Consider the following 12,443-nt stretch of genomic DNA (forward strand, 5'->3'; position numbering starts at 1 on the left):
CTCGGTGTGCTCCGAGGTGCGAACCCGAGAGCGCTCCGAGGTGCCCACGAAGTCGAAAGTCGGGTTAATTGCATTGTTTTCCCCGGGTGCGCTCTGAGGTGCGCAACATCGGCGCGCACCAAGGAGGGCTCCGAAGTGTGCTCCAAGGTGCGCACGATGGCGTGCACCTCTGGTGCGCACGATTCGGAGCTCGGTTTGACCGGGGTGCGCACACCTTGGCTGGGTTGCGCACCTTTTGTGCGCTCCAAGGTGCGCACGAAGTCGGAGCTCGGTTTGCCCCGGGTGCGCACCTTCGCCAGGGTGCGCACCTTGATGCGCACGCCTTGGCTGGGCTGCGCACCTTGGTGGGCGCCATGGTGCGCACCTTTCGTGCGCTCCAAGGTGCGCACGAAGTCGGAGCTCGGTTTGCCCCGGGTGCGCACCTTGGTGGGCGCCATGGTGCACTCCGAGGTGCCCAAGATTGGTGCGCACCAAGGAGCGCTTCGAAGTGCGCTCCAAGGTGCGCGCGAAGTCGAAAGTTGGGTTAATTGTCCGGTTTGCCTCGGGTGCGCACCTTGCGTGCACCTTCGCCAGGGTGGGCGCCTTGGTGCGCACACCTTGGCTGGGCTGCGCACACCTTGGCACCCGCGTTTCCTTCATTTTAAATTTTTTTTTTTTACAATCTCTCAAGTGGGAAATTCTATAATCTCAACTTTTTTTGCCTTTTCAGGAAACTTTTGAATGGAGCGCATCATTGGTGCGCTCCGAAGTGTGCTCCAAAGCTCTCTCCAGCTGCGTGCACCTGCCCCGGCCGCGCACCCGGCCCCGCCCAGCTTCGCTCACCTGTCCCGGGCGTCTGGTGCGGAACCTTAGAGTAAGAAACATCACCGTGCACCTTGGCCAACGTGCGCGACTCGACCGAGCGCGCACTGGCCGAGGTGCACACCGATTTCACCTGGGTGCGCGCGCAGCACCTCGGGCGCACCGGGGTGCGCGCACAACGCCCGGGTTGCACCGTGGCCTGTGTGCTCGGGGTGCCTCGGGTGCGCGCTCGGTGTCGCCCCCGCGCGCGCGGTAGTGCGGGCAGCGCACCCCGGCCCGGCCCGGCCCCGACGAGAACGCAAACGGGCAAAAGGTTTATTCAAATAGCATTGCGACGCCCGGCGAAAAACTAAAAAAGGGTGCAACACCGGGACTTCCCGGGAGGTCACCCATCCCAGTACTACTCCGGCCCAAGCGCGCTTAACTGCGGAGTTCTGATGGGATCCGGTGCACTAATGCTGGTATGATCGCACCCGTTATGAGCTTGTCGCAGTGTGTACTTAGCAAACCGCGACCCACGTGCGAATCCACCCCGGCCACCCACCCCCGTCGAGGTGCACACCCTCCCTCGCGAAGTGCGCCCCGTTCGCCAAGTGTGAGCCCTGCCCGGGTGCGCGCACCTTGCTAGGGCGTCGGGTGTGCACCCGGCCCGGCCTACGTGCGTGCACCTGGAGGGGGCGTCGTGTGCGTGCAGTGTCCCGTCTGCAACGCGGTGCCCACACACCACCTCGGGCGCAACGACCTGCGCTCACATGTGGGCCGAGTGCACCTTGGTGCATGTTCGGGGCGCCTCGGGTGCACGCTCGATCTTGCCCCGGTGCACCAAGGCGCTCGGTTTGCCCCGGGTGCGCACTTGGTGCAAGGTGGGCACCCAAAATAGGGATCAAGCACCAAAACACAAGTTTCGGGATGCAAAATGGGACCCAAGGACCACAAATGCGTTCCAAGACCCATGATGGGTCCACGAGAACAAAAATGTGTTCCGAGACTTAATAAACAAATATTGGGTTTTAGGAGAAGAAACATGCTCTGATGCCCAAAACGAGAATCGACCCCGAAAAGGCCACAGGCCAAAAGTGGGATGCGAGACAAAAAAAAATGGGACCCGAGGACCAAAATTGGGTTCCCAGGTCGAAGACAGGGCAACCGGACAAGAAACGACCTCTAAGGCTCGAAATGAGTCCCGACGACTAAAACTTGACAAGAAGCACCCATCAGGCACCCAACTCGACACCCATGGGATGCCGACCCACCCGGGCTTCCACCTAGCACACCTTGGCACCCACCCACCCTCGCACCCAACCTCGCACCCAACTTAGCACCTTTGAACCCACATTGGCACTCACCCTGACCCTGGCACCTTGGAACCCACATTGGCACTCACCTTGACCCTGGCACCCACCTTTGCACTCACCTTGGGACCCACCCTGGCTCCCACCTCGGCACCCACCCAGACACCCACCTTGGTTCCTTGGCACCCACCTTGGATCCTTGGCACCCACCCCGACACCCACCTTGGCACGCAACTTGGCTACTTGCCACCCACCTTGGCTCCTTGACGCCCACCCCGACAACCACCCCGTGACCTACCCTGGCTAGGGTTGGTGCACACCCACCCTGGTGCCCACCTTGGCACCCACCCTATGACCCACCTTGGCACGCACCTTAGTACCCACCCCGTTACCCACCCTAGGACCCACCCCGTGACCCACCTTGGCCAGGGTGGGTGCACCCACCCTGGTGCCCACCTTGGCACCCACCCATCCTAGCACCCAGCCTGTGACCGGGCTTGGAACCCAACCTTGCACCCGCACCCGTCTTGGCCAGTGTGGGTGCGCACCCATCCTGGCACCCACGTTGTGACACACCCTTTAACCCACGCACCCTAGCACCCACGTTGGCACCCACCTTGGAACCCAACCTAGCAACTTGGCACCCACCCCGTGACCCACCTTGGCATCCACCATAGCAGTCGCCGACTTGGCACCCACCTCGGCACCCACCTTGACACTTGTGGACCCACCTTGCCACTCACCCTAGCATCGACCCATCCTAGCACCCACCCTGGCACCTTTGCACCCTAGCACTCACCCATCCTAGCACCTAACCTGTGACCCACCTTGACACTCACCCTCGCACCCACCTTGGAACCCAACCTAGCACCCACCCACCCTGACACCAACCCTAGCACCTACCCACCCTTGCACCCACCCTGTGACCCATCTTGGCACCCACCCATCCTACCACTCAACCTATCACCCACCTTCTCACCCACCTTGGCATCCACCTTAGCACCCACCCACACTGGCACCTTGGCACCCACCTCGGGCAAGGTGGGTGCACACCCACCCTGGCACCCAATTTAGAACCCACCGAGCATGTTACCCACCTTGGCACCCACATTGCAGCCCACCCTAGTACCCACCCTATGACCCACATTGGCATCCACACCCTAGCACCCAGGCACCTCGACACCCGCCTTGACACCCACCCTAGCACTGAACCTGTGACCCACCTTGGAACTCACCCTAGAACCCACCCACCCTGTGAACCACCTTGGCATCCACCTTAGCACCCACCCACCTTGGCACCCACTCTAGCACTCACCCATCCTAACACCCAACTTGTTACCCACCTTGGCACCCGCCCTCGCGTCCACCTTGAAACCCACCCTAGCACCCACCCACGCAGGAGCCCACCTTGGCACCCAACCTAACACCCACGCATCCTGGCACCCAACTTGTGACCCACCTTGGAACCCACCCTAGTACCCACCTTTGAACCCACTATATCACCAACCCACCTTGGCACCCACCCTATGACCCTCTTTGGAATCCACCCTAGCACGCACCCACCCTGGCACCCACCATGGAGCGCACCCTAGCACCCACCCACCTCGGCACGCACCTCAACACCCACCTTGGTGTGCGCACTGCGCCAACCTCTCAAAGACCCTATGTGGTGCGCTCCAAAGTGTACACCTTTGGTGCGCTCCAAGGTGCGCACCTTTGGTGCACACCGAGGTGCACACCAAAGTGTGCACCGAGGTGAGCACCAAAGTGCACTCCAGGGTGCACACCAAGGCGTGCACCTTTGGTGCGGTCAATGCAAACGAATTCGGAAGTTGGGGTCGATGTCCTAATCGCTGCTGCAGACTACACGTATGAGAATCGGACAAATAGCTTTATATAGGGGAGGTGTTGCGTTTGATGGGTCGACTCCCCTGGTTGTGTGCACTGCACCAACTTCAAAGACCCTGTCTTGTTTAAGAAGTCAAAAGTTGGGGTGGATGTCCTAATCATTGCTGCAGTCTACGCATGTATGAGAATCAGACAAATAGCTTATATAGGGGAGGTGTTGCATTCGGTGGGTTGACTCCCCTGGTTGTGCGCACTGCGCCAACCTCAAAGACCCCGCATAGCAGAAGAAGTCGGAAGTCGGATTTTGGTGAGCACCAAGGCGTGCACCTTTGGTGCGGTCAACGCAGATGAATTCAGAAGTTGGGGTGGATGTCCTAATCGTTGTTGCAGGCTACACATGTATGAGAATCAGACAAATAGCTTATATAGGGGAGGTGTTGGGTTTGATGGGTCAACTCCCTTGGTTGTGCGCATTACGCCAACCTCAAAGACCTTGTTTTCGTTAAGAAGTCAAAAGTTGGGGTCAATGTCCTAATGGCTCCTGCAGGCTACACATGTATGAGAATCGGACAAATAGCTTATATAGGGGAGGTGTTGGGTTTGATGGGTCGACTCCCCTGGTTGTGCGCATTACGTCAACCTCAAAGACCTTGTTTTCGTTAAGAAGTCAAAAGTTGGGGTCGATGTCCTAATTGCTCCTGTAGACTACACATGTATGAGAATCAGACAAATAGCTTATATAGGGGAGGTGTTGGGTTTGATGGGTTGACTCCCCTAGTTGTTCGCATTACACCAACCTCAAAGACCTTGTTTTCGTTTAGAAGCCGAAAGTTGGGGTCGATGTCCTAATTGCTCCTGCAGGCTACGCATGTATGAGAATCAGACAAATAGCTTATATAGGGGAGGTGTTGGGTTTGATGGGTCGACTCCCCTGGTTGTGCGCATTGCGCCAACCTCAAAGACCCTGCATTGCGGATGAAGTCGAAAGTCAGAGTTTGGTGTGCTACAAGGTGTGGTCGAAGGTGCTCACCTAGGTGTGCACCTTTGGAGCACAGGAAAAGTGCCCTCCAAAAGTGCGCACCTTTGGAGTGCACAAAAGTGCCCTCCAAAAGTGCGCACCTTTGGAGCGCAGAAAAGTGCCCTCCAAAAAGTGCCCTCCAAAAGTGCGCACCTTTGGAGCGCAGAAAAGTGCCCTCCAAAAAGTGCCCTCCAAAAGTGCGCACCTTTGGAGCGCAGAAAAGTGCCCTCCAAAAAGTGCCCTCCAAAAGTGCGCACCTTTGGAGCGCAGAAAAGTGCCCTCCAAAAAGTGCCCTCCAAAAGTGCGCACCTTTGGAGCGCAGAAAAGTGCCCTCCAAAAAGTGCCCTCCAAAAGTGCGCACCTTTGGAGCGCAGAAAAGTGCCCTCCAAAAAGTGCCCTCCAAAAGTGCGCACCTTTGGAGCGCAGAAAAGTGCCCTCCAAAAAGTGCCCTCCAAAAGTGCGCACCTTTGGAGCGCAGAAAAGTGCCCTCCAAAAAGTGCCCTCCAAAAGTGCGCACCTTTGGAGCGCAGAAAAGTGCCCTCCAAAAAGTGCCCTCCAAAAGTGCGCACCTTTGGAGCGCAGAAAAGTGCCCTCCAAAAGTGCGCACCTTTGGAGCGCACAAAAGTGCCCTCCAAAAGTGCGCACTTTTGGTGCGCACCAAGGCGCTGGTTCGGTCGTTGCAGGCGAGTTCGGAAGTTGGGGTCGATGTCCTGAGCGGAGGTGCAAACTACACAGGTGTCGGAATCGGACAAATAGCTTATATAGGGGAGGTGTATGCTTCGATGGGTCGACTCCCCAGGTTGAGCGCACCGCGCCAACCTCAAAGACCCTACGGTATGGATGAAGTCGGAAGTTGGGTCCGATGACCGATTCGATTAGTAGGTATGCTCATGAGGTCGGAATTTGGGTCCGATGACCTGCCATGTGCAGGAAGGCGAATGTTGACACTGTGCGTTGCAAGGTGCACACCAAGGCGCTGGTGCGGTCTTTTTAGTCGAGTTCGGAAGTTGGGGTCGATGTCCTGATCGGAGGTGCAAGCTACACAGGTGTGGGAATCGGACAAATAGCTTATATAGGGGAGGTGTATGCTTCGTTGGGTCGACTCCCCGGGTTGAGCGCACCGCGCCAACCTCAAAGACCCTACGGTATGGATGAAGTCGGAAGTTGGGTCCGATGACCGATTCGATATGTAGGCATACTCGCGAGGTCGGAATTTGGGTCCGATGACCTGCCACGTGCAGGAAGGCGAATGTTGGCACTGTGCGTTGCAAGGTGCGCACCAAGGCGCTGGTTCGGTCGTTGGAGGCGAGTTCGGAAGTTGGGGTCGATGTCTTGATCGGAGGTGCAAACTACACAGGTGTGGGAATCGGACAAATAGCTTATATAGGGGAGGTGTATGCTTCGTTGGGTCGACTCCCCGGGTTGAGCGCACCGCGCCAACCTCAAAGACCCTACGGTATGGATGAAGTCGGAAGTTGGGTCCGATGACCGATTCGATATGTAGGCATACTCGCGAGGTCGGAATTTGGGTCCGATGACCTGCCATGTGCAGGAAGGCGAATGTTGGGACTGTGCGTCGCAAGGTGCGCACCAAGGCGCTGGTGCCGTCGTTGCAGTCGAGTTCGGAAGTTGGGGTCGATGTCCTGGTCAGAGGTGCAAACTACACAGGTGTGGGAATCGGACAAATAGCTTATATAGGGGAGGTGTATGCTTCGATGGGTCGACTCCCTGGGTTGAGCGCACCGCGCCAACCTCAAAGACCCTACAGTATGGATGAAGTCGGAAGTTGGGTCCGATGACCGATTCGATACGTAGGCATATTGGCGAGGTCTGAATTTGTGTCCGATGACCTGCCATGCGCAGGAAGGCGGAATTTGGGTCCGATGACCGAGTTGATGGCGTGCCATGCGCAGAAAGGCGGAATTTGGGTCCGATGACCGAGTTGATGTTGATGGCCCGCCATGCACAGGAAGGCGGAATTTGGGTCCGATGACCGATTTGAAGGCGTGCCATACGCAAAAAGGCGGAGTTTGGGTCCGATGACCGAGTTGATATTGATGGCCCGCCATGCGCAGGAAGGCGGAATTTGGGTCCGATGACCTGACATACGCATGGAGTCCGACTCGGGGGCCGATGTTCGATTCGATGACTTGCATTGTGGGTAAAGTCGGAAGTTGTGGTCTTTGACCCGATTCGATGACCAGACTTCGGCTGCTTGAGAATCGGACAAATAACTTATATAGGGGAGGTAGTGTTCTCGAGCATCCTCCCCCCGTGCCCGTTTATGTCGATTGATGCTGGTGCTCGACTGGTTGGAGCGCTCGGATGCAAAAATCTTGCACCAGGATTTATCGATTGTGATGGACACGGCAAGTCTCCTGATTGCTATGCAGGAGCTCATCGTGAATCTCTATGCGGCCTTGGTATGGACTCGACCTGCGGAATGGTTCGGCAATGGTAGTCGCTCCAACACGTCCTTGCAATGGCCACAGAGGTGATTCGACTAGAGCTCCAGTCTAGCTTTTGGGTTGCTTGGCGGACTGGTATAGCCGCGATCGAGTTCCGGCCATGAACGTTTTAGATAGCTCTTGGGCTTTCTGGGACGGAAGTCGGAAGTTTGGGCTGTTGTCCGATTTGATGACCATTCTTCGGATGTGTGAGAATCGGACAAATAACTTATATAGGGGACTGTGTTGTCTCACGCAGCCCCCTCCGTGCCCCTCTATCTCGACCGATGTTGGTGCTTGAAAGGGTTGGGATCGCTCGGATTTATAAACGTGCACCACCATTTGTCGAGTGTGAGGGACGCGGCAGGTCTCCTAAATGCTATGCGGGCGCTCTCTGAGAATCTCTATCCGGCCTCGACACAGACTAGTCTTGCTGAATGGTTTGGCACTGGTAGTCGATCCAACACGTCGTTGTTGTGGCCGCCTAGGCGATTCGATTCGAGCCCCCGTCTAGCTTTTGGGTTGCTTGGCGGATTTTGCCCTATCCGCAAGTGAGCTCGGTCCCTAAACGTTCGAGAAACCCGATTGCTATGCGCCGACTCTCTTTCTTGCGAGCCTCCATCTAGCTTTTGGGTCTCTACGGAACGGAAGTCGGAATCTGGGACCGTTGTTTGATTCGACGAGGCAGACTACGGTTGTGCGAGAATCGGACAAATAACTTATATAGGGGAGGTGTTGACTGGAGCATTCTCCCCCGTGCCCCTCTAACTCGACCAATGCTGGCGCTCGAACGGTGGTAGCGCTCGGATTTTCATTGAGCGCCAGCATTGGTCGATTTAGAGGGGCATGCGAGATTCCCGAATGCTATGCGAGGGCTCTAACGGAAATGTCTATTGGTTTCGGTATGGATGCAATTGCGAGTGGTTCGGCAAAGGTAGTCGTTCCGATGCGTCCATGTCGTGGCCAAATCGATAATTCGATTTGAGCCCTCGTATAGCATTTGGGTCTCTCGATGTGATTCCGCATTCCAGTCCCTTTGGGCACTGCTTGAGCCGCATCCCAGGGGGTTCCCTTCCCAATAATCTGCCTCGCAACCCGATTGCTATGCGGTGAGGCTCCTCGGCCGCCTCGGAACTATCTGTGTATCAGACGCATCGCGGGATAAGGGGTTGGCAACGGTAGTCGCCCCAAGCGCGTCCGATGCTTGGACCATTCCGAGGCGGCCCTGAAGCCTCTTCCGTCTAGCCGTTGGGTCCTTCTCGCCGCATCCCTCGCCTCGCACCCCGATTGCTATGCGGTGAGGCTCCTCGGCCGCCTCGGAACTATCTGTGTATCGGACGCGTCGCGGGATAAGGGGTTGTCACTGGTAGTCGCCCCAAGCGCGTCCGATGCTTGGACCATTCCGAGGCGGCCCTGAAGCCTCTTCCGTCTAGCCGTTGGGTCCTTCTCGCCGCATCCCTCGCCTCGCACCCCGATTGCTATGCGGTGAGGCTCCTCGGCCGCCTCGGAACTATCTGTGTATCGGACGCGTCGCGGGATAAGGGGTTGTCATTGGTAGTCGCCCCAAGCGCGTCCGATGCTTGGACCATTCCGAGGCGGCCCTGAAGCCTCTTCCGTCTAGCCGTTGGGTCCTTCTCGCCGCATCCCTCGCCTCGCACCCCGATTGCTATGCGGTGAGGCTCCTCGGCCGCCTCGGAACTATCTGTGTATCGGACGCGTCGCGGGATAAGGGGTTGTCACTGGTAGTCGCCCCAAGCGCGTCCGATGCTTGGACCATTCCGAGGCGGCCCTGAAGCCTCTTCCGTCTAGCCGTTGGGTCCTTCTCGCCGCATCCCTCGCCTCGCACCCCGATTGCTATGCGGTGAGGCTCCTCGGCCGCCTCGGAACTATCTGTGTATCGGACGCGTCGCGGGATAAGGGGTTGTCACTGGTAGTCGCCCCAAGCGCGTCCGATGCTTAGACCATTCCGAGGCGGACCCGAAGCCTCTTCCGTCTAGCCGTTGGGTCCTTCTCGCCGCATCCTTCGCCTCGCACCCCGATTGCTATGCGGTGAGGCTCCTCGGCCGCCTCGGAACTATCTGTGTATCGGACGCGTCGCGGGATAAGGGGTTGTCACTGGTAGTCGCCCCAAGCGCGTCCGATGCTTGGACCATTCCGAGGCGGACCCGAAGCCTCTTCCGTCTAGCCGTTGGGTCCTTCTCGCCGCATCCCTCGCCTCGCACCCCGATTGCTATGCGGTGAGGCTCCTCGGCCGCCTCGGAACTATCTGTGTATCGGACGCGTCGCGGGATAAGGGGTTGTCACTGGTAGTCGCCCCAAGCGCGTCCGATGCTTGGACCATTCCGAGGCGGACCCGAAGCCTCTTCCGTCTAGCCGTTGGGTCCTTCTCGCCGCATCCCTCGCCTCGCACCCCGATTGCTATGCGGTGAGGCTCCTCGGCCGCCTTGGAACTATCTGTGTATCGGACGCGTCGCGGGATAAGGGGTTGTCACTGGTAGTCGCCCCAAGCGCGTCCGATGCTTGGACCATTCCGAGGCGGACCCGAAGCCTCTTCCGTCTAGCCGTTGGGTCCTTCTCGCCGCATCCCTCGCCTCGCACCCCGATTGCTATGCGGTGAGGCTCCTCGGCCGCCTTGGAACTATCTGTGTATCGGACGCGTCGCGGGATAAGGGGTTGTCACTGGTAGTCGCCCCAAGCGCGTCCGATGCTTGGACCATTCCGAGGCGGACCCGAAGCCTCTTCCGTCTAGCCGTTGGGTCCTTCTCGCCGCATCCCTCGCCTCGCACCCCGATTGCTATGCGGTGAGGCTCCTCGGCCGCCTTGGAACTATCTGTGTATCGGACGCGTCGCGGGATAAGGGGTTGTCACTGGTAGTCGCCCCAAGCGCGTCCGATGCTTGGACCATTCCGAGGCGGCCCCGAAGCCTCTTCCGTGTAGCCGTTGGGTCCTTCTCGCCGCATCCCTCGCCTCGCACCCCGATTGCTATGCGGTGAGGCTCCTCGGCCGCCTTGGAACTATCTGTGTATCGGACGCGTCGCGGGATAAGGGGTTGTCACTGGTAGTCGCCCCAAGCGCGTCCGATGCTTGGACCATTCCGAGGCGGCCCCGAAGCCTCTTCCGTGTAGCCGTTGGGTCCTTCTCGCCGCATCCCTCGCCTCGCACCCCGATTGCTATGCGGTGAGGCTCCTCGGCCGCCTTGGAACTATCTGTGTATCGGACGCGTCGCGGGATAAGGGGTTGTCACTGGTAGTCGCCCCAAGCGCGTCCGATGCTTGGACCATTCCGAGGCGGACCTGAAGCCTCTTCCCTCTAGCCGTTGGGGCTTTCTCGCCGCATCCCTCGCCTCGCACCCTGATTGCTATGCTGTGAGGCTCCTCGGCCGCCTTGGAACTATCTGTGTATCGGACGCATCGCGGGATAAGGGGTTGGCAGTGGTAGTCGCCCCAAGCGCATCCGATGCTTGGACCATTCCGAGGCGGCCCTGCAGCCTCTTCCGTCTAGCCGTTGGGGCCATCTCGCCGCATCCCCCACCTCGCACCACGATTGCTATGCGGTGAGGCTCCTTGGCCGCCTCGGAACTATCTGTGTATCGGACGCATCGCGGGATAAGGGGTTGTCACTGGTAGTCGCCCCAAGCGCGTCCGATGCTTGGACTATTCCGAGGCGGCCCTGCAGCCTCTTCCGTCTAGCCGTTGGGGCCATCTCGCTGCATCCCCCACCTCCTCGGCCGCCTCGGAACTATCTGTGTATCGGACGCATCGCGGGATAAGGGGTTGGCAGTGGTAGTCGCCCCAAGCGCGTCCGATGCTTGGACTATTCCGAGGCAGCCCTGCAGCCTCTTCCGTCTAGCCTTTGGGGCCATCTCGCCGCATCCCTCGCCTCGCACCCCGATTGCTATGCGGTGAGGCTCCTCGGCCGCCTGGGAACTATCTTCGTATCGGACGCATCGCGGGATAAGGGGTTGTCACTGGTAGTCGCCCCAAGCGCGTCCGATGCTTGGACTATTCCGAGGCGGCCCTGTGGCCTCTTCCGTCTAGCCGTTGGGGCCATCTCGCCGCATCCCCCACCTCGCACCCCGATTGCTATGCGGTGAGGCTCTTCGGCCGCCTTGGAACTATCTTCGTATCGGACGCATTGCGGGATAAGGGGTTGTCACTGGTAGTGGCCCCAAGCGCGTCCGATGCTTGGACTATTCCGAGGCGGCCCTGCAGCCTCTTCCGTCTAGCCGTTGGGGCCATCTCGCCGCATCCCCCACCTCGCACCCCGATTGCTATGCGGTGAGGCTCCTCGGCCGCCTTGGAACTATCTTCGTATCGGACGCATCGCGGGATAAGGGGTTGTCACTGGTAGTCGCCCCAAGCGCGTCCGATGCTTGGACTATTCCGACGCGGCCCTGTGGCCTCTTCCGTCTAGCCGTTGGGGCCATCTCGCCGCATCCCCCACCTCGCACCCCGATTGCTATGCGGTGAGGCTCCTCGGCCGCCTTGGAACCATCTTCGTATCGGACGCATCGCGGGATAGGGGGCTGTCACTGGTAGTCGCCCCAAGCGTGTCCGATGCTTGGACCATTCCTAGGCGGCCCTGAAGCCTCTTCCGTCTAGCCGTTGGGGCCTTCCCGCCCCATCCCTCGCCTCGCACCCCCGATTGCTATGCGGTGAGGCTCCTCGGCCGCCTTGGAACCATCTGTGTATCGGACGCATCGCGGGATAAGGGGTTGGCATTGGCAGTCGCCCCAAGCGCGTCCGATGCTTGGACCATTCCGAGGTGGCCCTGAAGCCTCTTCCGTCTAGCCGTTGGGGCCTTCCCGCCCCATCCCTCGCCTCGCACCCCGATTGATATGCGGTGAGGCTCCTCGGCCGCCTTGGAACTATCTGTGTATCGGACGCATCGCGGGATAAGGGGTTGGCACTGGTAGTCGTCCCAATCGCATCCGATGCTTGGACCATTCCGAGGCGGCCCTGCAGCCTCTTCCGTTTAGCCGTCGGGGCCTTCCCGCCGCATCCCTCGCCTCGCATCCCGATTCCTATGCGGTGAGTC

General features: G+C 59.1%; 1 non-coding gene across 1 annotated transcript; it reads right to left on the reverse strand.

The window, feature by feature from the left end:
• Positions 1-1,157: 1,157 nt before the first annotated feature.
• On the reverse strand, positions 1,158-1,276 carry LOC131872403 (5S ribosomal RNA). Its single transcript, XR_009370556.1, has one exon. It is a non-coding gene; the product is annotated as a 5S ribosomal RNA (ribosomal RNA).
• Between the last annotated feature and the right edge of the window lie 11,167 nt (positions 1,277-12,443).

Source organism: Cryptomeria japonica, unplaced genomic scaffold (genome assembly GCF_030272615.1).
Source record: "Cryptomeria japonica unplaced genomic scaffold, Sugi_1.0 HiC_scaffold_588, whole genome shotgun sequence".
Taxonomy (NCBI): domain Eukaryota; kingdom Viridiplantae; phylum Streptophyta; class Pinopsida; order Cupressales; family Cupressaceae; genus Cryptomeria; species Cryptomeria japonica.